The following is a 23,878-nucleotide window of genomic DNA, read 5'->3' as shown; positions in this document are numbered from 1 at the left end:
CAAAACCGCAACATAATACCCTTGCACAAAGGGGGCCATCAACTGACCCTGGGAACTATAGACCCATAAGCCTAACCAGTTTCATCTGCAAGGCCATGAAAAGAATCATTATGGATATTATCAGCAAGGACACAGGTAACCTTCAGACTCTAGACCCAAACCAGTTTGGCTTTGGTAAGGGTAGAGCATGCTTATTAGCCCTAGTAGACTTCTTTGAGAAAGTCACCAAAGACCTGCATGAAGGTAAGACAGTGCATACCGCCTATCTTGATCTGGTCAAGGCTTTTGACACAATCCCCCTTTCAGGTTGAGATTAATACTTATGTCACTATATGTATAGCCAATAGGCTCACCCACAGAACACATAATGTCAGACTTGGTGACTCAACTTCTACCAGTAGAGCCATCATCACTGGCATACCACAAGGATTTGTGCTTGGGCCTTTACTGTTCAGAATCTATTTTTTGGAAGTCTGAGCTTAACAAGTTTGCTGATGCTTGTAACTTGGGTTTAATCACTAAGTCCACCTACAATGTTAACATATTACAACAGGGGCTAGCACAGACAAATGACTGGTGCCAAAGCCACGGTCTACAACTAAATGCAAAATGTGCCATTATTATTGCCTTTGGCAAAGTAGAATTCCCCGCTAATTTCAGTATTAACAACACCAACCCAGTGGTATCAGACCTGGGAACACAGGTAGATAGCAATCTGAACTTCGACCAACATATTTCCAAAGTGGTAAGGAAAGTCTTCTACGTCATGTACCTCATAAGTAAAGGCATCTCATCCAAGTCTGAGGAGGTTATAACACCACTTTACTCGACTCTCAACAGAACATTAATAGAGTACAATGCTCCCTTTTGCATGTACCTCACCAGACACTTGCAGCAGCTAGAGAGACCACAGGGTTTTCAGAACAAGAAAATACAGGGCCTCCAAACCATGCCATGATGTACGTGTATAGACTGAAAGCCCTGTCACTGTACTCTGCATCTTATTGACTTCTGAGAGGTGACTTCTGAGAGGTGACTTGTGTCTGGCTTACAGGGCAGTCTCTGACCCTGCCCTGATGGAAATGCTACACATTCGCAAATCTAATAGGACAAGAGTCACTCGATCTAGGGATCTTAACCTAGCCTGTGACATTCACAAAACATGCTTGAGAAACCAATATATCTCTCAGAGACTGCCACTTCTCTGGATTAAACTTCCAAATCACATGAAGCAGAGGTCCTCACTGACCCTATTCAAGTGCAACCTAGACAAATGGATGTGAGACCGTAAATTCACCGTGGGGGTGGCACCCATGTCCCTCATTGACAGGAGTAGTTGGTGTTGACCATAGACTCACTCTGTGAATTACGTTAACTTAATAAGGACAATTGGTGCTACTTGTGATGAACATGGCTAGGCTTGTAAGGACTGTAGGACTGCTAGCCTAGTAACCTCCTATAAAACTATGAACCTATGTCAACAATTCTCAGGGGGCATATTACTACCGCTGTTATAGAAGGAGCATGTAATGCAATGGCAGCAATGGCAATCAATACATTAGCTCACATCACAGACTGTAATATCCTTTTGTAGCCATGCTGTACATCCACACTTCAATATAGCACATTTCAATGACAGCAACATTGACATGTAAAAGGATCATAGGGTCATAGGACACTGTTAGGCTGATAGCAAATGTCACATGAAATCCTAGCCATTATTATAAAATGAAAGTAAAAATGCCTATATGTATATTATGAAAGATAGTAAGACTATTGTGCGCATGTGTATATTTGTTGGATTGCATAACATTCTGCCACTATCCACATGGGACATGTGCACCATATTATGACAGAATTAGCAATCACACATGCAGTGGTCTGGGGGATGTCTTGCATAAGCTCTTGGATGTTTCATGATGTGTGTATGCATATTTGATATGATGATATCCTTCACTCCTCTGCAGGAAGGATTTCATATGAAATAGTAAAAATAAGATCAAAAATATGAATATCATATATAAATCAAAACAAGCGAATGGCTGAAGGTGCAAATTGTCTTCTTTTAATAATGAAAGAAATAAAACAGAGATAAGCACTTTCTTCAGATCTGAAGCAGTACTGTGTCAAGTACAAAAGTGCTTATCTCTGTTTTATTTATTTCATTATTTTTATTAAAAGAAGACAGTTTGCACCTTTCAGCCATTTGTTTGTTTTGATTTAAGGATTTCATATGGCCAGAGGACAAAGGAGGATGTGTGGGACTACGTGACTGGTACCCCAAGTAGTAGTGAAATGAAAAGCTATTCTAAAGATCACACAGTGACCATATTGTACCAGCAACCAAATACACAGCAGTACACTGGGCCTGATATGAACATTACACCTGTGTAGACATAGAATATGAATATCATGCAATGTCACAGTAGCAACACCACATATGTCTGACTATAACACTGTTACATTACACAAGCACCAGACCACAATTTTAGCTTTTATAGTGTTGGAGAATACTTTATTGCTGATGACAATAACATTGTCTGGTGAGGACAAGATGGTAATAGCAGTGTCCCACATGTTGGTGTAAAAAGCTCTCTACACACACACACACACACACACACACACACACACACACACACACACACACACACACACACACACACACACACACTAGTTGACTGTAGTGAGAATGAGAACATAACCCCTACCTAAATATACTGTCTAGAGACCTCTGTATTTAATGCAAGTGCCACAGCACAGGTGTGACTTAGAGAGTGTCAGACATCACTTTATAAGTGATTACATCAGCAGTGTCTGGTGAGAGAAAGATGGTAATAGCAGTATCCCACATGTTGGTGTAAAATTCTCTCTCTAATGTCAAGCAAGTACACACACACACACACACACACACACACACACACACACACACACACACACACACACACACACACACACACACACACACACCAGTTGAATGCAGTGAAAACATAACCCCTATCTAAGTACACAGACTGGTGAGCTCAGTACTTAATGCAAGTGCCATGGCACAAGTCTGATTTGCAGAGTGTCAGACAACATTTTATAAGTGATGACATCAGCAGTGCCTGTTGAGAAGAGGATAGTAATGGCAGTGTCCCACGTGTAGGTGTAAAATGCTTGCTTGAATGTCAACCAACTGAACAAACACACTCACACACAAGTTGACTGCAGTGAGATTAGAACCCCTACCTAAGTACACAGACTAGATAACTCAGTACTTAAAGCAAGGACCATGGCACAAGTCTGACTTTTACAAGGCTGTAGGATAATTTATAGTGGATGACATTATCAATGGATGCTGGGTGGCTTGAATGAAATGGATGTGCTGGCATGTCTAACTGTCAAAATATTGGTAATCCATGGGATTGTAGGATACACAATTATGCTTTCCTGAACACACACACACACACACACACACACACACACACACACACACACACACACACACACACACACACACACACACACACACACACACGCACACACACACACACACACACACACACACACACACACCAGTTGCTGCAGTGAGATTAGAACAAATACCTAAGTACATAGATTAGAGCAATCAGTACTTAACACAAGCACCACAGCACAAGTCTGACTTTTAAAACACAGCAGGACAATTTATATTAGATGACATTATCGACTGGATGTTGGATAAAAGATGTTAGGGCGCCTGTCTGAAATAGAAAGCTAGACATGTACAACTGTTAAGATATTAAATATTTGCATGTTACCACATTAATGAATGCTCAAAGTGTAGCATTTGTTGTTGTGCTTTAGCTGTCCACATTACTACAAGTATTGGAAAATCTGAATGTGTATTTTCATTATAAACCAAGCAGAAACTTTGCAGTGTGGAGGGTGTGAAGTTCACTCCTTGAAATATATTATGCACCTAGTTTACTAATAAAATTTGAACTATAAAATACTTACTACAAAATAATAAAATAGTAGGTAGCCCACAGTTGAGTTAAAATGGAATATCCTTTATTGAAACAGACAAACAAGTGATCCTAGTTGAGTATAATGAAAAGCATTAAAGATGTTCATTAATTTATATATAATCAGGTTATCTGGAGCAAGGGAATGGTTACAGAGGGCGGTTCTGTTAAGAGCAATAAAAGCATTAAACTCATTCCTTTAACCAAATCCCTCTTTCCCCTTAACACCATAGTATAAACTGAAACTGTGCTACCTTAAAACTAGAGACAAATTAAAATATATAATATAAGAAAAGCTTATTAAGGCTAACATACTAATCCAAACTTTATTAATTAAGAAACCAACTCACTAAAAAAAATGACTAACTAATTAACTAACAAAACGATCTACCACAAAACACCTATCAGAATAAATATTAGTAACTTATAAACTTAAACACTTTTAGCAAAGATCGCTTTCGTACCAAATAAAAATTTCATCAGGTTTGTGTGTAAAAAACATATCATAATATTAATGAACATGTGTATAAATCTCAATTGAACACCTAAGTAGGCTGAAAACTATAGCTACAATTGCAAAGGTGGAAATACAGTGAAAATGTTAGAAATAAATAGTGAAAAATGTTAAAAATAAAGCATTACGGCCCTGGGGATCTGTTCAAATGTGGCATCTAACTAAGAAAACATTTAGTTTAAATGAATAAAAGTATCAGAAGACACTACCAATATCAGTTTGCTATTTGTGTATAACAATATTAGCATGTATAATAGCGTGCAATGTCAGCATTAATAAGTCCCATATCAGAATTTTAATAGTCTTTTAAACAGTAAGGCAGTTTTCTGAGTTCTAGTATGCTTTTTATGGAGCGATAATAATTAAGCCCTGGTTTTCTAAAAGAGTTCAGTTTCAGCTGCCACAGTAGCTCACATTTTTTTCTAAAAGATTAGGGATGTCTCCTCCCAGTTCCTAAAGGTCCACATAATCAATAATTTGAAATTTAAAGACAGTGTGTCTTTTGTGAAGCTGCAGGTGCTGAGCCAGTGCATTATTCTTGCCCTTAACTGTAATTTTGGAAAGATGGCCAGAAATCCTTATTTTAAGTCTGTTGAGAGTTTTCCCCCACATAAAATGCTTCACAGTCATTGCAGCTTGCCCTGTAAACCACCTGCATTGAGTTACAGTCACCTCCTGCATTGGTTTTAATCAGTGTCTATAAATAAGGACAGAAAAACATGTCTCCCTCCTGTATGTGGTGACAAAACACAGTTGGCTCCACATTTATTGGTGCATGTATGCAATAGTCTGGGCTTGAAGTTTCTAGCTTTCCTATGCACAAAGGAATGAGCTTCTCCAAGGATGGCCATTAGATACGAGCTTTCAGTAATTATGGCCCAATTCTCTCTAATAATATTAATGATGCTGTAATAGTCAGCAGTAAAAGTCAAGATTCAACTGTCTTTAGATTTGTTGTCCATATGTTTCTTTAAAACCCTCATATAAGGACTGTTAAGTGCTGGTGAATTTGTACTTTTTAGTTCAATTATAGGCTCCAGAATGCTTCTTAGCATGCTGCTTTTGTATCCTCTCACCAAAAAGACATTTTCAAGATCATTTAGGTTCTTAAGGAAGGGTTCCATTTTCGTGGTGATCCTGGCCAACCTGTAGCCCTGGGACTTAACAGCATTATATTTTGTCCTGGTGGGATGGAGACTCTTATTATGTAGCAGCAGGTTTACTCTGGTAGGTTTTCTGTAAAGATCTGTGTCCATTTCACCTTGGTCCAAGTCTTTAGTAATCTGCATATGTATGAAGACTGCCAAGGTGATGCTTTGTGAAGAGGTGAGATGCAGGAAGCTGGTGGTTTGATTCAGATAGTTAGCAATGTCTCCTTTCCACACAATAAAGATGTCCTCAATAAAGTGCACATACACTGTGATATGTTGCATGTAATCTCTCTTGTTAAAAACATAATCCTCCTCCCACTTACCTAGAGCTATGTTGGCTAGGCTAGGGGCCATAGCTGCCCCATGGCTATACTAGTCTTTTGTTTATAGCAATTTCCATTAAATGTAAAATAAATTGTAGCTAAGCACCATATCTAAAAGTTTAGCTGTTCTTTCATGTTGTGCTGGTATGCCATTGTGTTTTTCCTGTAGGAATCAATGACTGTTTCAATACAATAATAATGTGGTAGCGCAGTATTTAATGATTCAACATCTATTATTAATAAAATGCTATCAGCATCAATTGTAACATATTTTTATTTTCCTTAAAAAATCATTAGAGTCTTTTATGTGTGAAATGTTCTTCTCAGCCAGAGGTTGTAACAAAAAAATCTAGGTAGATGGCAGCAACTGTAGTCAGGGACCCCCCGCTTGCAACCACTGGCCTGTAAGGAGGGGTTTCTCTATTTTTATGTGGCTTAGGGATTCCAAAGAACTTAGGCAAGAAGGGGGGTGAGGTGCCTGTAGATAGTCAAACAAGTTATCTGTTAACAAACAATCATCATAAAGTGTAGTTAAGGCTGTGTACCAGTTGTTGTACGATGCCTTAATCTCTTCTAAAGTTAAAGATTTATAATTGTTAGTGTCACTCAATATTTCTTCTATCCTGTGGTTATAGCAGTTGGTATCAGTAACAATACCCCCTCCCTCGTCAGCCTTCATAACCTGTCGAGACTAATCTCTGCCTAGCTCTAAGAATGTTTTTTCTCATCTTTCTTAAAGTTGTAGAACTTTCTCTGTGCTGGTTTTTGCAGTATTTTCCTGATGTCCATTTAACATTTGACCTCAAAGGCTGCTAAAGTTTGGTGTAAGGGAGGACAGTAACTACTGGGTCTTTTTATTGTTTCTTCAATAGTTTTTTTTTCTCAGTGGTATCAGATTTGCCATGGTACAGAACTTTCAGATTCAATTTTCTGACACAGGATTTTAAATCAACCAGTACCTGTGTTGAGTCAGACCTGCAGTGGGGAACAAAAGTTAATCCCTTGAAAGCACACTAATTTCAATGTCAGCAAGTTCTTTTTTGGAGTGATTCCACACAACAGGGTAAGTTAATACCATGGCTGGTTTCTTCATCTGGTTCTGGGTCCTGTGGTGTAGTTGGTCTCCCCCAAGTATTTCATTTCTGTCACTCCTGTCCATTGCTTGGTTCTCCGGGCATCCAGAGGAGTACTGGCTGGGGTTGTGGATAGTTGAAATGCTTCTTGTGGCCTCTGGAGTCCCAGGGGATTATAGTGGTAGTCTTCCTGGTGACTCTGATAGTATTGCCCTCCTTTGGAGTTCTGACATTGGTCCTGGTAATGGTATTGGTACTGGTCTTGTTGTTGGTGTTGTGGTTGATGTCTGTATTGATGGTAATGTCCCTCTTGATGGTATGGGTCTTGGTGTTCCAGATGCTGCTCTTGGTAGCTGTGCTGTCTTTGCTTTCAGTTGTCCTGTTGGTTATGGATCTGGTGTTGGTTCTGGTTCAGGTGTTCCTTCACCATATCCCTCTGATGTTTTTGGTCCATTCTGTGATTCTGGATCTGGTTCTGATTTAGGTAACCCTGCTCCTCTTTGGACCTCCGAGGTGTGCTGGTAGCCAAGGGTATCTGTAAAGATGGTGGCGGTTTGTGAACTTGATCCATCCATGTTATGCCTCTGTCCAGTTTTTTGCATTAAGTTCCCTCTTGAAAAACCTGCTGGGGTTGCTGGTGGTATTTTTTGTAGCCTCTGTTAAATGTCCCCTGTTACCATGTCTATAGTTGTTGTAGTTAAAAAGTTCTCTGACTTTATTTTTGTTTTTATGTCTTATTAAATCTCTCAGGGTCATCCTTATCATCCTGATCCCTTCTCATCTTCTTCAGTTTACATTCTTTAATAGATTGTTCAAGTTTTTACCCTCTCTCTCAGAGAATCAAACCTCGCATCAAGGTATTCATGGTTGTCATTTAATATAGCCTTAATAAGCTGTTCTTATATTATAAATTTGAATTTGTCTCTAGCTTTTAAGTTTCAGTTCTAAGGTGTCAGTTTACACTGTGGTGTTAAGGGGGAAGGTGGACCAGGTTAAAGGAATGAGTTTAATGCTTTTATTGTTCTTAACCAAACCAGTCTCTTTAACCACTCCCTTGCTCCAAATACCCTGGTTATATATAAATTAGTGAGTGTCTTTAATGCTTTTCATTATACTCAACTAAGATCACTTGTTTGTGTGCTTCAATAAAGGATATTCCATTTGTAACTCAGCTGTAGACTACCTACTATTTTATTATTTTGTAGTATGTATTTTAAAATTCTAATTTTATTAGTGAACTAGGTGCATAACATATTTCAAGGAGTGAATTTCACACCCTCCACACTGCGAAGTTTCTGCTTGGTTTGTTTTTTACCCAGTGTAGATTGCATATTGGGTTTTCTGAGACTTTGAGGGCTACCATGGATTTTTCTTTTTGTATTGTCATTATAAAGGTATGCATGGTGTATAAGAAAGCATTTGTTATTTATTTCTGTATGTAGTTGATATATTTTTGAACAAGTACTGAGATTCCAAGTTTGAAGTGCATGTGTGCAGATAACACAAGGCTACAGTGGAAATATGTGTTCTTTCCTTAAAAGTGCCTTCCCTTTGTGTTTTTACATGTACTTTCATGGGATGAAGATTGAATGGACACTAAACATAAGTAATACATGCTATCGTGCACTTTCTATAGGGTACCTCTGAGCAGTGGTTTACATGATCAATGGCAAAGTGTTTGCGCATGTGAAATACAACTTTCTACTGCTTTTCATGTTTGCACATAGATAAGCGGTGAGCAAACATGAGCATCATTGCTAAAATTATGTGAGTTCTAAGTATGAGTGCATGAAACACACCTGCTGCTTAGCTGACTCGGTGGCAGCAGGTGTAATTGCATTAATACATTTCTTTTGGAGACCAGATGATATAGGATTCAAATCCAGATGAATGTAATAGTTTTAAATAAATATTTATAATGCAATGAAATAATGCTTTATTCCACATTCACTGTGTGTTACCTTAGTACAGGGTGTTTAAGCAGCATCGCGTGGAGGTAACAGCACCATTGAAGAGACGTTCACCTCTGTGCCCTAAATGGGCACCTTCCCTTCTACCACCAGACATGTTCAAACATGGTGAACAGCAATAGCGAAGAAAAATTTCCTGCCAATGCGTGTTATCATGTTTACTGGTAGTGCACAAACCCAAACAACAATGCCAACCATGTTTGAGCGATGTTAAGCAAAGAGCAACAGTGCCAAACAGAGAGGAAAGCAGTTTGTAAATTGAAAGGTTAATCTGACACTTGGCATTAGTTTGAAAGTTGTTTGTTGCTGTACTTGTTAGGTGATTTTACTTTGCAGACATGTACTGGGGGCATAAACTTCATGACCTGACAAATCTTTGGTTTGGCTTTATACATTGATACCATTGATTTATACAGTGGGGGATTCAAGACAATAAGTGATAAAACATTTTCTTCCATAGCAGTGGGTTTCCATCGTTGTCACAGAAGAAGTGCTTCTCAGACATACTCATGAATTATATATATGAATACACATGACAGGTTGAGGGGTTAACCATGTATGTGTGTGAACTGACAAGGTCCTGGTTTTTATATTTATGTGTGTATGAGTCTGTTAGAAAAATATGTAATAACATATGTGTGTAATGCTTATTTTAAATAAGGGCAGATTAACACGTTTTTATTCTATATGTAGCATTACTTCTATTTGAAACTGAAAACATGCTTTTCTGAAATTGTGCTTTCTGACACTGCAAGATGCACTCTGACCTAGTTTGCTAGCACAGCAAAATACATGTTTATGCTTTGGAAATGTACTGGAAAGCAGGTGATTTTCTGCTAGGTCAGGAAATTAAATGGAGAAGAATAATAATTTCTGTAGATCCATTCATTATGGACAATAAACTCTGTTCGTGCTAATGAAAAAGTGCACAAGCTGCAAGAAAGTTAGATACTATAAACAATGAACTGCTTCAGAAATCTGTACTTGCATTGTGCTCGAATTAGCCATAGTACCTAGACTTGTAACATCACATAGCAAGAAAGTTATAATTGACCAGTGGTCATCAAGGCCATCTTGTTTACTGAAAAATCTTTTTTAAACTTTGAAGAGTCAGCTAGAAATGTGAGAAACATCTGTAAAGTAACAGAATTGTGAACTGGTGGTCTGCTACATCAGCCGTAGTGGGCAATGCCTTGAAAGAAAGGTATAATAATTGTGACACTTCCTGATTTTAGTCAGACAAACTCTGTAACTACATTTTTTGTCTCCTTGCGCAAGAATAAAGATACCTGAACTGAACCTTATGCTTTTGGTCTTTTGAAGTATTTTCTTTGACATTTTTTGGTCCTTCGGACAGGAAACCCTCGTTTAGCCTGGGATCAGATGGGCCAGGTGGCATGAAACTGCGCAGGGAAGATACCACATCGGATCTTCTTCATTGAAAGACCTCTGACTGAATTGTCGTACAAAAGAGGCCAGCCACTTTTCTGATCTACGACTGAAGGCGGGTTTCGTTTGATCACTGAGGCTCAGGTAGGGTGAATCTACTTTTTTCTGTTTTAGATCAGGGACTTGATTGTATTTGTTCTGTGAGAATTTTGTTAAAATTCAGGGACAGAAATATTGCTATCTTGTCATAGATGAGGGAAACAGAATAAGTAGGCAGGTAGTCAGAAGAGACTGTAAACACTTGGTGGTACCACATTAAAAATAAAAGGGTTACGTAACATTTAAAAGGTTAGAACAAAATGGGTAATACGTGCACAAAAACAAAAAGACCCCAAAGCCCACCGTTAACCGAAGACGCAAAATATATGCAATCACAACGCGCCAACAACGTTAGATATTATACTAAATGGGTTAATAAATATGAATTTGATGAGAAACTAGAAAGATCCTCGCTTATCAAACTTATTAGACAGCTAAAAACCGATTCTAAAGGTCGGGTTAAAAAACAGCATAAATTAGGAGTTCCTCAGGCACACAGGTGGATTGAGGAAGCAAACCGAAGAGAACAAAAGAATAAAAATTCAAAAGCAATGTTTCTAGACAAAGAGGATAATAACTTAGTTATAGCATCAGCCCCTCTGCCCCCTCCAGTTCCGGTTCCCTTACCAGTTCCCTTACCGGAATATGAAGCAAAAGAACAAACTGGCCCACTTCCACGATATCCAGTTATTCTTATAAAACCACTACCGTTTGTTAGAGATCCTATCGAGACTAGGTCTCGAACATGTAATTTAAAAGGGGATATTGAATTATATCAAATGAATGGAAATTCACGGGCTATGAGTGAAGAAGAGATATGCCCACTCATAGAAGTACCAAATCCTCAGGCAGGACAAGAAGGGCAGGACCCAACTCTCTTAGTATACAGACCGTGGACACCAGAAGACATCCGGAAAGCTACAGAGGGAATTCCCCATCCAAAAGTTAATTTTAGAAAGTTCTTAGAAGACTTACAGGGCATGAGATTAAGTTATCACTTAAACGGAGAGGATGTAGAAAAAGTAGTCAGACAAATAGTAGGTCCAGATTGGCACATGATCAGTGGCAACTGGAATCCCCATGACGCTGCTCTTAGGCCCCTCCCACATAGCAGCGCAGAACTAGATAACAGAGTGAAAGGTCTGACAGACCGAATTTCTGAGAAATGGAAGCCTAGGGCAGACTGGACTTGCATTAATCAATGCATCCAACAAGAAAGTGAAACTGTTGATAGATATTTTACCAGATTATTAGAATGTTTTAACAATCACTGTGGAATGCAGGAGCCTGAAGACCAGACACAAGATTCCCCATATGAGCAGCAGTTAAAGAATGCATTTTTGAAAGGCAGTATTGCACCCATAAGTAGTTTCATTACTAAACATATGGTAGACCATCGTACAAGCAGATTACAATCACTGCTTGAATATGCTAGACATGCTGAAAGGCATTTTAATAACAAAAAGAAAAAGAAAGCCCAAGTATTCGCTGTGGAAGATGGAGAAGTTTATTTTGTACAGTCCGGACAAAAGGGCAAAAAGAATGCCCAGGGAAACAAACAATCTGATCAGCGATCAGAGGACTTTGAAGGGAGAAAGAAAAGAGGTGAGTGCTTCAAATGCGGGAAAAAGGGACACTTGGCAAGGGATTGCAAGAAAAATAAGAAGGCAGCAGTGGAAGACAAAAACGATGAAGGTGAGGACTGACTATATGAAAGTCAGGAATCACTAGATAGGAATAATAGAGAAAAGACAAATGACAATGTGATAGAAGGAGCAGAGAATGTGATAATAGAGGAAGTGCAGGAAGCTACCGATAGTGAAGAAAACGAAATATTAGATCTAGCCTTACTGAGCTTAGAACTCTATCTAGCTGACACAAAACCAGAAGTGACACTCCTGGTAGAAGGGAGGGAAGTCAAATTTTTGTGCAATTCAGGGGCATCACGAACCCTGGTACACCCCTCCAAACTACCAGAAAATTCAGAATCACATGACTTTATACTAGTAAAAGCAGCTAATGGACAGCTGTATCGGGAGCCTCTCTCCCATAACATTACAATAACAGATCCTGTTTCAGGATTAACCCATGAAAGCAAAATTCTTGTTTCTGCAAAATGCCCAGTGAACCTTTTGGGCAGAGATCTTATGCAACTATTAGGCATAGCAGTAGTTCCAACCATGCAGGGTATGGAAGCACAGCGACAAACTAATACTTTTGCAGTGCAAACGGAAGGTGAGACATTTTACTGGTACAGCCAGGACTTAGTTACGACTGGCCCTGGAATAGTAACTGAAGAGTTAATGAATATAGCTATCAGTAAGTTCCCCTCCCTTTGTATTGACATACAATACCTGTTGCACTGTACTCTGTATTATTGTAATACACCAGGACCTGACAAAGAATATGAACAAGAATTGTTTAGAAATCACGCAAACAGATTAGTACTGTGTAATTTGTACTGGGACATGAAAGGGAACAGTGTAGTTAGCTGTTCATTACCCCAGGAGTTCTTTTCACTTTACAAATTGAATCTATTACCGCATGTTAGTTTAACTAAAGAGGAAGATTTAAAATGGATAGACCTAGGAGAAAAAATCACAAAATGGGAAAAACAGACAGAATCAGAACTGTCAGAACAGGGAACACAAAGACAGAAACTGAACTGGATAACACAAACACATCCAGCTGTACACTTGCAGTCCAGCAAAGACAGCTGAGAAGCCCTCTTATTAGAAGAGGAAGAAAAAGCTTTGTTAGACATACCAGAAACTCTCTGGTCAACAGGAAAGTCAGACGTAGGACTTATTCGCACAGCAGGACCAGTTACTATCACGCCAAAGTCAGCATTTAGACCACAAAAGAGACAGTACCCCTTGAGAAAAGATGCAGAGGCAGGTATTAAACCAATCATAGCAGCTTTACTTAAGAAGGGAATACTGGTGGAATCTCCTGATTCGCCATGTAACACACCCTTATTCCCAGTTAAAAAAGCAAATGGAGAATGGCGTATGGTCCAAGATTTACAAGCTGTAAATGATGCAGTAATACCAAGAGCACCTATGGTGCCAGATCCACATACCTTGTTGAATGATTTAAAACCTCAACAAAGGTATTTTTCTGTGGTAGATATCAGCAACCCGTTCTTTTCGATACCGATACACCCTGACAGCCAGTATTGGTTTGCATTTACATTTCAGGGGAAGCGGTATACATATACGCGACTACCACAGGGCTATAGTTAAAGCCCAACGATATTCTCACAAGAGATGGCAAGCAATTTAGCGGGATTTATCCCAGTGAGAGGTAGTCAAATTTTACTTTATGTTGATGACATCCTGCTGGCCGCCCCTACCCAGCGAGATTGTAAGGAAGATACTATAGCATTATTAAAATTCCTAGCAGTTGAAGGACACAAAGTAAGCAAAAATAAATTGCAGCTTTGGAGAAAACAAGTGAAATACCTTGGATATGTAATACCCAAAGATGGCAGAACATTAGATGAGGACAGAAAAGTAGCGATCTTACAAGCACCAAAACCCACAACCAAGAAGGAAATGATGTCCTTCCTGGGTACGACTAATTTTTGTCGAAGCTGGATCCCAAACTATGCTTTGGAATCTGCACCTTTAACTGACCTGATTTTTAAGAAACCTATGGCAGCACAAGATTTAATACAGTGGACACCAGAAGCAGAATTAACCTTCTGCAAACTGAAACAATTGATAGCATCATCATTACTTTTAGGATTACCAAATTATCACAAATGTTTTTTTTCAAACTGCAGATTGCAAACAAGGTTATATGACATCAGTATTGACTCAACAGCATGGGGACAAACAACGCCCCATTGCTTATTATTCATCACAACTGGACCCAGTGGCAGGTCTCTACCCCACTGTGTACAAGCAGTAGTTGCAGCTGCAATGGCAGTGCAGGCTTCAGCCTCAGTAGTGTTATTCCACCCTCTCACATTGAGAGTGCCTCATGCAGTCGCAATCATTTTACTGCAAGAAAAAGTAGCATATCTTTCCCCTGCTAGGCATCTTTCTTGTATAACTATATTTCTGAGCCAACCTCACATGACAATTGAACGATGTACTACTTTGAATCCGTCTACCTTGCTCCCAACTCCTGTGGATGGCACACCCCATAACTGCCTGCAGGTAATTGAGCAAAAGACACTGCCTAGAAAAGACCTCACGGATGTTCCCTTGGATGATGCCGATGTGACATATTACGTGGATGGCTCATGCAAAAGGAGTCCTACAGGACAGAACCTAACAGGTTATGCAGTAGTTTCTGATACTGAGATTGTAGAAGCAAAACCTCTACCACATAGCTTATCTGCACAAGCAGCAGAGTTGATTGCCTTGGCACGGGCATGTATCTTAGCAAAGGGTAAAAGCGTAAACATTTTTACAGACAGCCAGTATGCTTTTTCTACTGTACATGTTTTTGCACAACAGTGGAAGAATCGAGGAATGGTGACATCTACTGGCAAACCAATTAACCATGCACAGTTTATTTTAGATTTGTTAGATTCTATTCAGTTGCCTCAGAAAGTAGCTATTTGTAAATGCATAGCTCATACAAAACAACAAGATAGGATTTCAAAAGGCAATGCGAGAGCTGACACAGCTGCAAAGCAAGCGGCCTCAGAAGCATTTCTTTTGAATGAGGAATTACAACCTTCTGAGATTTTAGACTTAGAAATGTTGAAAATAATGCAGACACTTACTACACAAGTTGAAAAACAAAAATGGAAAAAACGAGGAGCAATTCTCAAGGAAGGGCTGTACATCTCCAAAGAGGGAAAACCGATATTACCGTCTAATTTATTTAGATATGCAGCTTTGTTGAGCCATGGGCAGAGCCATGTCTCAACAGGGGGGATGGTACAGTTAGTGAATCGGGTATTCGCTACGTACGGGTTTACAAACTACACTAAAAAATTTTGCCTGTCATGTCACACTTGTAATAAATATCATGCACAAGGGGCATTAAAGCCCAAGCAAGGGAGTTTCCCTACATCACCGTATCCTTTTCATACTATCTATATGGATTTCATAAAATTGAGCAAATGTGAAAATAAAAAGTACTGCCTTGTCATTGTGGATATGTTCTCCAAATGGGTGGAGGCCTTTCCAACTAGTAAACCAGATGCAGCCACTGTTGCAAAGACCCTAGTTAAAGAAATTATTCCTAGAATTGGCATACCGGAAAGGATCTACAGTGACAATGGTACACATTTTGTTAACCAAACTATACAACAGTTGAGCCGGTATTTTGGGATTTCTTTAAAACATCACTGTGCATATCACCCTCAATCTTCAGGGTTAGTAGAGAGGCACAATGGAGTTTTAAAGAATAAGCTTAAAAAACCCATAGTAGATACACAAAAGAACTGGGTGTACTGTTTGCCCCTGGCACTGTTGAGCACGAGAACTTTTCTGAATGCAAAAGGATTGACACCTTTCCAAAAGATTTTCAGAAGAGTTTATTATATACCTCAGTGGAAACCTCTCATGCCTGCAGACCAGGAAGCAGATTGGACACTTGCAGAGTATATGAGGAGTATGCTGAATAACAAACATCTTTTACAGTTTAATTCTGTTTCAGATAAAGACCAAACCAAACCATCCGAAGTAGCAGTAGCCCCAGGCACTTGGGTCTGGGTGAAGACAATCAAAAGAAGAATTGGACGACACCAAAGTGGGAAGGTCCGTATCAAGTACTGCTGAGCACGCCCACAGCAATCAAAATTGCAGAACGTTCATCTTGGATTCATTTGACACACTGTAAACTAGTCAAAAACTTTGAACTTGATAAAACTTTTGCTAACACACAGCAGCAGTAGAGTGACAAGACCCAGAGATAATAGAAATGCTGAACGACTTCAGCAATGTTGCATAATCATCTTAATAACTGCATTAGTGACAATGTTCTTTTTGCTGTGGCTTTTGCTGTGGCCTTTCTTTTCTTCAGCCACACCAGCTAGACTGAACAAACGTTATTCAACACTCATAGACTGGCATCCGAACTTTAACACTTACCAAGCAATCAAATATGTGTATGCTGAGACTTTTAATATTTCGAATTGTTGGATTTGCACAGCTATACCAACAGCATACGGGGGATTATTAATGGCTGCTGTCCCCCTAGGGGTCAATGAGACCTGGGAAAACTTGATTTTTGAGACTACACCTGTAAAATCTAGAGACAAAATCGCATTATTCCTACCTGTTACACAAACAGGAATTGTATACTTTTTTAAGAATGACACGATTCAAGTAGGTTGGAGTAAATGTAATGTAACGGTTTCTTATAAATGTTATATTAAACCTAAAAATGCTAAAAATACAGAAACAATTTGTGATGCAGATTATGACTCATACTTTGAGTCCTTGCATAAAACTGTCAGTGATATACAACATAATCCTGTTCTTTTAAAGCAACTATCTATTATAGATAAGAAAATGTTTCATGCAGGGAAGATGTATATCAATACTAAGGTAGAAAACTGTTATTTCATATGTGGGAAAAAGGCATACAAATGGTTGCCTGAGAATTGGTCCGGCAGTTGTTTTTTGGGTTACCTGGTCCCGGTCATACGACACACTACAGCTTTGCCTCATGGGAGAATTCGAAATGTCAGAGACGTCGCAAGGAAACCTGAAAATCCAATCAAGAAACCTGAGAATCCAATGGGACAGATCGTAGCAGGCTGGAGAAACCATAACTCTGTGAAAGACAAAAGTAAACTAGCACACATGGACTTGAGTGACACTATCATATCCTGGGCTGGCATAGCCCCTGCATATGGTGCAGTCAAATCAATTTGGGAACTGAGAAAGCTATCCAAACTTCTCGAGGTCATGAGCAATGCAACTTTTTCTGCTCTTGAATTAATGACTGATGAACTGAATGCAATGAGAACTGTGGTGCTTCAAAACCGCATGGCTCTTGACTTCACCCTAGCGGTGAGAGGGGGTACGTGCGCTTTAATCAAAGACGAGTGTTGTTCGTACATTCCCGACAATAAACATGAAATCAACGATCATTTGGAAGTGATTCAGCAAGTGTCAGACATGACCAGACCAGGCCCAAACCCACTGATGGACTTTTTCCAGAATTTGTTTGGGGGGTGGGGTTCCATCCTAATGAACATCCTGATTGCCATTTGTGTGGGATTACTTTTGTTAGGAGCATGTATTTGCTGTGGTATTCCCTGCATGAAAAAATTAATCAAAGATTTTATAGACATGTCAGTTTCTGAGACTTTGTATCAAAGTACTGAAATTGAAGAACTGTTGAAAAAGGAAACACTTTCATAAGTTTAAACTGAATGACTCTCTTAGCTGCAAATCCTCAAAGGAAGAGGTTAGGAGAAGAAACGAACTGTTTATGCTTTTGAAACAGAATAAAAAGTATTAACAGGGGGAAAATGTTAGAAAAATATGTAATAACATATGTGTGTAATGCTTATTTTAAATAAGGGAAGATTAACACGTTTTTATTCTATATGCAGCATTAGCTCTATTTGAAACTGAAAACATGCTTTTCTGAAATTGTGCTTTCTGACACTGCAAGATGCACTCTGACCTAGTTTGCTAGCACAGCAAAATACATGTTTATGCTTTGGAAATGTACTGGAAAGCAGGTGATTTTCTGCTAGGTCAGGAAATTAAATGGAGAATAATAATAATTTCTGTAGATCCATTCATTATGGACAATAAGCTCTGTTCGTGCTAATGAAAAAGTGCACAATCTGCAAGAAAGTTAGATCCTATAGACAATGAACTGCTTCAGAAATCTGTACTTGCATTCTGCTCGAATTAGCCATAGTACCTAGACTTGTAACATCACATAGCAAGAAAGTTATAATTGACCGGTAGTCGTCAAGGCCATACTGTTTACTGAAAAATCTTTTTTAAACTTTGAAGAGTCAGGTAGAAATGTGAGAAACATCTGTAAAGTAACAGAATTGTGAACTGGTGGTCTGTTACGTCAGCCGTAGTGGGCAATGCCTTGAAAGAACGGTATAATAATTGTGACACTTCCTGATTTTAGTCAAACTCTGTAACTGCATTTTTTGTCTCCTTGCGCAAGAATAAAGATACCTGAACTGAACCTTATGCTTTTGGTCTTTTGAAGTATTTTCTTTGACAGGGTCTTATGAAGTCTGAATGCCATCCAAGGCCAGATAGCACAATTATAATTACAGAAACACAGTAGTCAGTATACCCTCAGTCATATATTTATAATTCATATGAGTCCACTGTTGTACAAATATTTGGAATTTGCTGTATTAGACCCCATGACCATCTTTATTGCAGCCATACACTTATATCTGCTACCACAGGAATAGTTAAATAACAATTCTATATTTTTCTATTCATTATTAATTTCTGTGTGTTAACTGCCATGCACCTCTGCTTGGAGTGTCCAACATACTTGATAGAATGCATCTGTTTTGAAATTGTCTACTGTCTTTTTCCTCTCTGAAGGTGTTCTAGACCTACAGCTGTTTAGTGGATTTGCATGATAGAAAGCAAAAGATGCAACAGTGTATCTTTTTTGCAGCTAAGAATGCCTGCATCCTGTCTGCAGACGTTCTGTCTGCTTCATGCGTGGGCCATTAGTCCAGGTATGTGCGATGTTAAGCATTGCACAACACAAGAAGCAAGGTTAAACTTCTTTAAGCCTTATGAGCAGTGTTTATTAGGTTTCATCCTTGAAAGACAAAGGTGGGACTTGGACAATGATCTACAGATATGCTGCTTGGATCAATGTGTTTAGAAGATGTGCTACACACACAGGTGATTCACAGGTGTAGTTGATGTATTGCTTATCAAAGAAGTACATTATATGACATTTATTGTGTTTATCTGTTTACAGTGTTTGTGCTAAGCAGCACACCATGCAAATACTGGCATTAAAATAATCTATATAATAATTAAATGGAAAAAATACACAGGAGAACTGTATGGCAGGGCAATATGCTCCGCATAAAATACGATGAAAAGTTTTAAGCAGTCTCAGTAGCATACAATGTCAGCTGTGCAGAATACACAAACACTCCGTATAGAAGCAGCAATGTAGTCCAAATATATAATACACTGGTCGTAATAGTAGGCAGTTTTCACTTCACCAATAAATATTCCAAGAACGATGTAAAAAGCCAAATTATTTTAACGATTCAACAATGTGGCAAGCGCTTTCACCCAAAAGGCTTCCTCAGGCCATAAACAATCATTTTAAAATGACTGGTATAAATACACCAATTAATAATGACATCACATCCTTTTAGTCATTTAACAAACAGCATCTAAAAGTGACATAGTAAGAATACGATAAAATTAACTTTTCATTTAGCTAATATTTATAAGTGTGCACTGTTGGATGGCAATAGTTAGATAATTTTATGTCAAAGGGCTTTATTAGTTCATGTTCTAACCATTATATATACACACATTAAAAACAATACCTAAGTCTCATCATTCAATATAAAATATAAAAACACAAAAAATACATTATGACTTGCTGATGCTAACTCAAATTGACAAATATTATAAAAATATCATAGGAAATGGCTACATTTAGGTTCTAAGTTTCTTGCCTTTCAAAATGGGTCGGAGGGGTACCCTGTCATTCAACCCAGGCTCCCGGTCAGCTCTTAGCCTAATGATCCATTTTGTTTCGTTCTGTTCTATTCAATTCTGAATATCACCCCTCTTGATAGTTGGCTGATTCATTTGAATTACCATAAATTTAAATTTATGTTCTACGGATGTATCCAAAATGTGTTTGGATAATGCATTTTTATCTGATTTAATCCGTATATTGTATAAGTGTTCCCTAATTCTATCCTTGAGTCGCCTGTCGGTCTTGCCCACATAAAACACTGGGCAAGACCCACAGGTGGCCAAATAGACAACGTGTTGGGAATCACAACTAGCCTTAGGGTAGAGTTTGAAACATTGCAAGGTAACAGGATGCACGAACATAGCTGTATAATCTATAGAACTGCAGTAATTGCACTTCTGACATGGCCTAGTTACACCAGACAGAACACTGGACTGAGGTCTAGAGTCAATTCTGTTAGAGCTACACAACATCCTATATAAATTAAGCCTATTTTTATATATAAATGTTGGAAAATCACCAACAACTTCACAAATGGATGAGTCTACTTTTAAAATATTCCAATATTTCAAATAAACATTTCTTATAGCATTAACATCTTGTGTATGATATATGGATACTCTGAGTCCCTCATCAACTATATTATTTTTATTAGATAAATTATTTGAGTCTTGAATACTATTGTTTCTATCAGCAAAATAAGGGTATGCCCTACCCATTCTGAGTGTATCTACATCCAAAAGTCCCTCATTAATTTCTTCAGGACAATATGATCTATCAATAAATTGTTGCTTAAGACTAATTAATTCCATATTATATCCTGCATCAGTAGAATTCATTCGGGATACCCGCATGGCTTGTCCTTTGACAATGTTCTTGAAAATAAACTTAGGGTGCATGCTGGATCTGTGCAGTAATGAATTTCTATGACATGATTTCCTGTACATACCAGTATTTAAGAGACCATTGGGCAGTCTCTCTACAAAAACATCTCAATATGAAACAAAATTCTCTGATGCCGTCATAGTAAATTTCAGATAATGGGTCAATGAATTCACCTGTTGTAAAAAATGATACAACTCAGCCCCTTCAGATTTCCATATGAGAAAGAGGTCATCCACAAAGCGTGCATAACATCTAACATGATCCTTAAAGCTACTAAGTGTAAACAAACACCTCTTCTCCCAATCAGCCATAACAAGATTGGCATAGCTATTGGCACATGAAGTGCCCATAGCTACGCCATCTTTCTGAATGTAAACTTGATTATTAAAAGTAAAAATGTTGTTGGCTAATACTATCCCCAATAATTCACATAATGTATCAGTATGAATTTCAAGTGATGCTTGATTTGCCTGTAAGCACCTGCGAACACTTTCTATTCCTTCATGATTCGGGATGGTAGTGAAGAGAGACTGGACATCAAGTGTAACCAGCCAATATTTATCATCCACAGATACATCTTTCATTTCATCATATAACATTAGTATAAATTGCTTAGTGTCTCTTAATATATATGTATATTTATTTACTATAGGTCTTAATTTAGATTCCAGATATAATGATATGGGTTCTGTGATCCATCCTCGCCCTGCAACAATTGGTCTCATGGGTGGGCATTGGGGATGTTTGTGTATTTTGGACACACCTTGAATGCAGGGTACCATTGGTTTACTCATAGAACAATAATCATACAGTTTGTCACTAATCCTCCCATTACGATGGTATTCTAATAGAGATAAAGAGACTCTATTGATTATCTTATCTATTTGATTTAAACCTATTCGGCTATAGTAATGAGTGTCACTCAACATATCAGTCATGCTGGAAATATATCTTTCACTGTCCATAATAACTATGGGACCCCCCTTATCTGCTGGTCTAATCACGATGTTGGGATCATTCCTAAGTGTTTTAATGCTAGCCTTGACTTGGAATGTAAATTTCCATACCATTTTTTATGTCTATTAATCTTGTCAAGTTCATGCAGTTCCTCTTCTACTAGTTTTGAATATGCATCGATAAGTGGATGTAAATTAGGTACGTACGTACTAGGATTTTTAAAACTTCATTCTTCATTAACTGAAATTGATTTACCAAAGTCCAATTTTAGTTGGATATTTCGAGCAAATAATTTAAGGTCCACCACTGAGTCTGTAATATCGCTCTTGGTGGAAGGTATGAAAGTTAGCCCTTTTTCTAAGACATTAATTTCTTCTTCAGTAAGACATCTACTAGAGATGTTCCATATCAGTGAGTGGTTGTCTTTTCCCACATTTTTTTCAACGTTGGGCCTACATATTCCTCTTCGACCATCCTTCTCTTCTGTCTCCCCCTGCTCATGGAATGGTCCCTCCCTCCCCTCCGAAAATCGGCTATCGGGAAAGGGGCCATTTCACTCAAACCTATTGTACCGGTTTTATTAGTATGAAATACCTTCTTTTTAAACACCCCATCTCCTAGATTAAGTCCATCAATTGGGCCATTGGATGAAATGGGTCCTTCCGTTGACTCAATCACATCATTATCATGAGCATTTCCTATCTCACCTATATGAGTGATGCTGGGTGTTGATTGGAATAATACATTTGTTTCATTTTCTTGATGCACGATTGCTGTAGTGACTACTATATTCTTAGCATTAACTGCAGAACTTACATTATCTTGAGTTAATTGATTATTCATAATAGCATTAGTACTTTCAACATTTGCAGCCTTATAATCATTTCCATTTTTATACACATTCTTATCTGAATTTCTATCCATATTTTTATTTTTACTTTTATCTACCCTCCCATGTCCGTTGTTCCCAGTGTTAATCCACGGCCAGGTAAAGACCTGTCTGATATTAAAATCGACAGTATCTCTTCGAATTTTATTTTGTTTTTGCTCCAAGAGTTTCTTTTCAAATAGGTACACATTATCTAAAAGTTTTTCAAAGACTTTATCCACAATTTTGCTAGGATATGTCTCATTAATATGTTGCTGTTGTTCCCTTATCCGTGCTCTTAAAGCAACTTCCTCCAGTAGATAATATTCATTCATTAGTAACATATAACGTATGCTGGTTTTTATGTTAATATGTTGCCATTTATATAGTAAATCTGGGTACAGCGTGCCTGTTGTAGGCATCTTCAAGATGCGCAGTCCTCTAGGAATAATTCTGCAAACTATGCACACTTCGAAGTGCTGGCGCTGAAGTTGCATACGTTTTAATTTAATAAAATCCAACTCCATTTGGTTGAGAAGTGTGGATAAGCCGCTGTAGCTTGCCTCAGCTGTGGCTATAATAATTAACACTACAAAACATATGTTAGTACACATGAAAGATTTTTATACAAATCTGGATTTGAACTCTCACACTAATGAACCTTCAAAACACAATAGGGGTGCCTTATCCTTCTTTGCCACAGAAGCAACTTTGCAGCAGATAAAGAAAACCATTGTGCATACAAGCAAGTCCAAAAAAACATCCACAGTATTAACAAGATATATGGCACTTGTAAACTTCTGAGTTGTTTGTACATGTATTAATTTCAGAAGTAGTGCAATGAGTGATCACACAACCATTTATAAATATTGTTTACAGAAATGCAGCTCTGTCTTATCCTTGTATGGTGTTCATTCTTCTCTTATCTGAGCAGTAATCTGAGACATGAGTCTGTAAGACATTTTGTATCATTCTCCTTACTCTGTGTGAGAATATTAAATGACAATGATATACA

This window comes from Protopterus annectens, chromosome 10.part0 (genome assembly GCF_019279795.1).
Source record: "Protopterus annectens isolate FY-2018-M chromosome 10.part0, PAN1.0, whole genome shotgun sequence".
In the NCBI taxonomy this organism is placed as follows: domain Eukaryota; kingdom Metazoa; phylum Chordata; order Ceratodontiformes; family Protopteridae; genus Protopterus; species Protopterus annectens.
Note: the sequence above shows the minus strand (reverse complement) of the source record.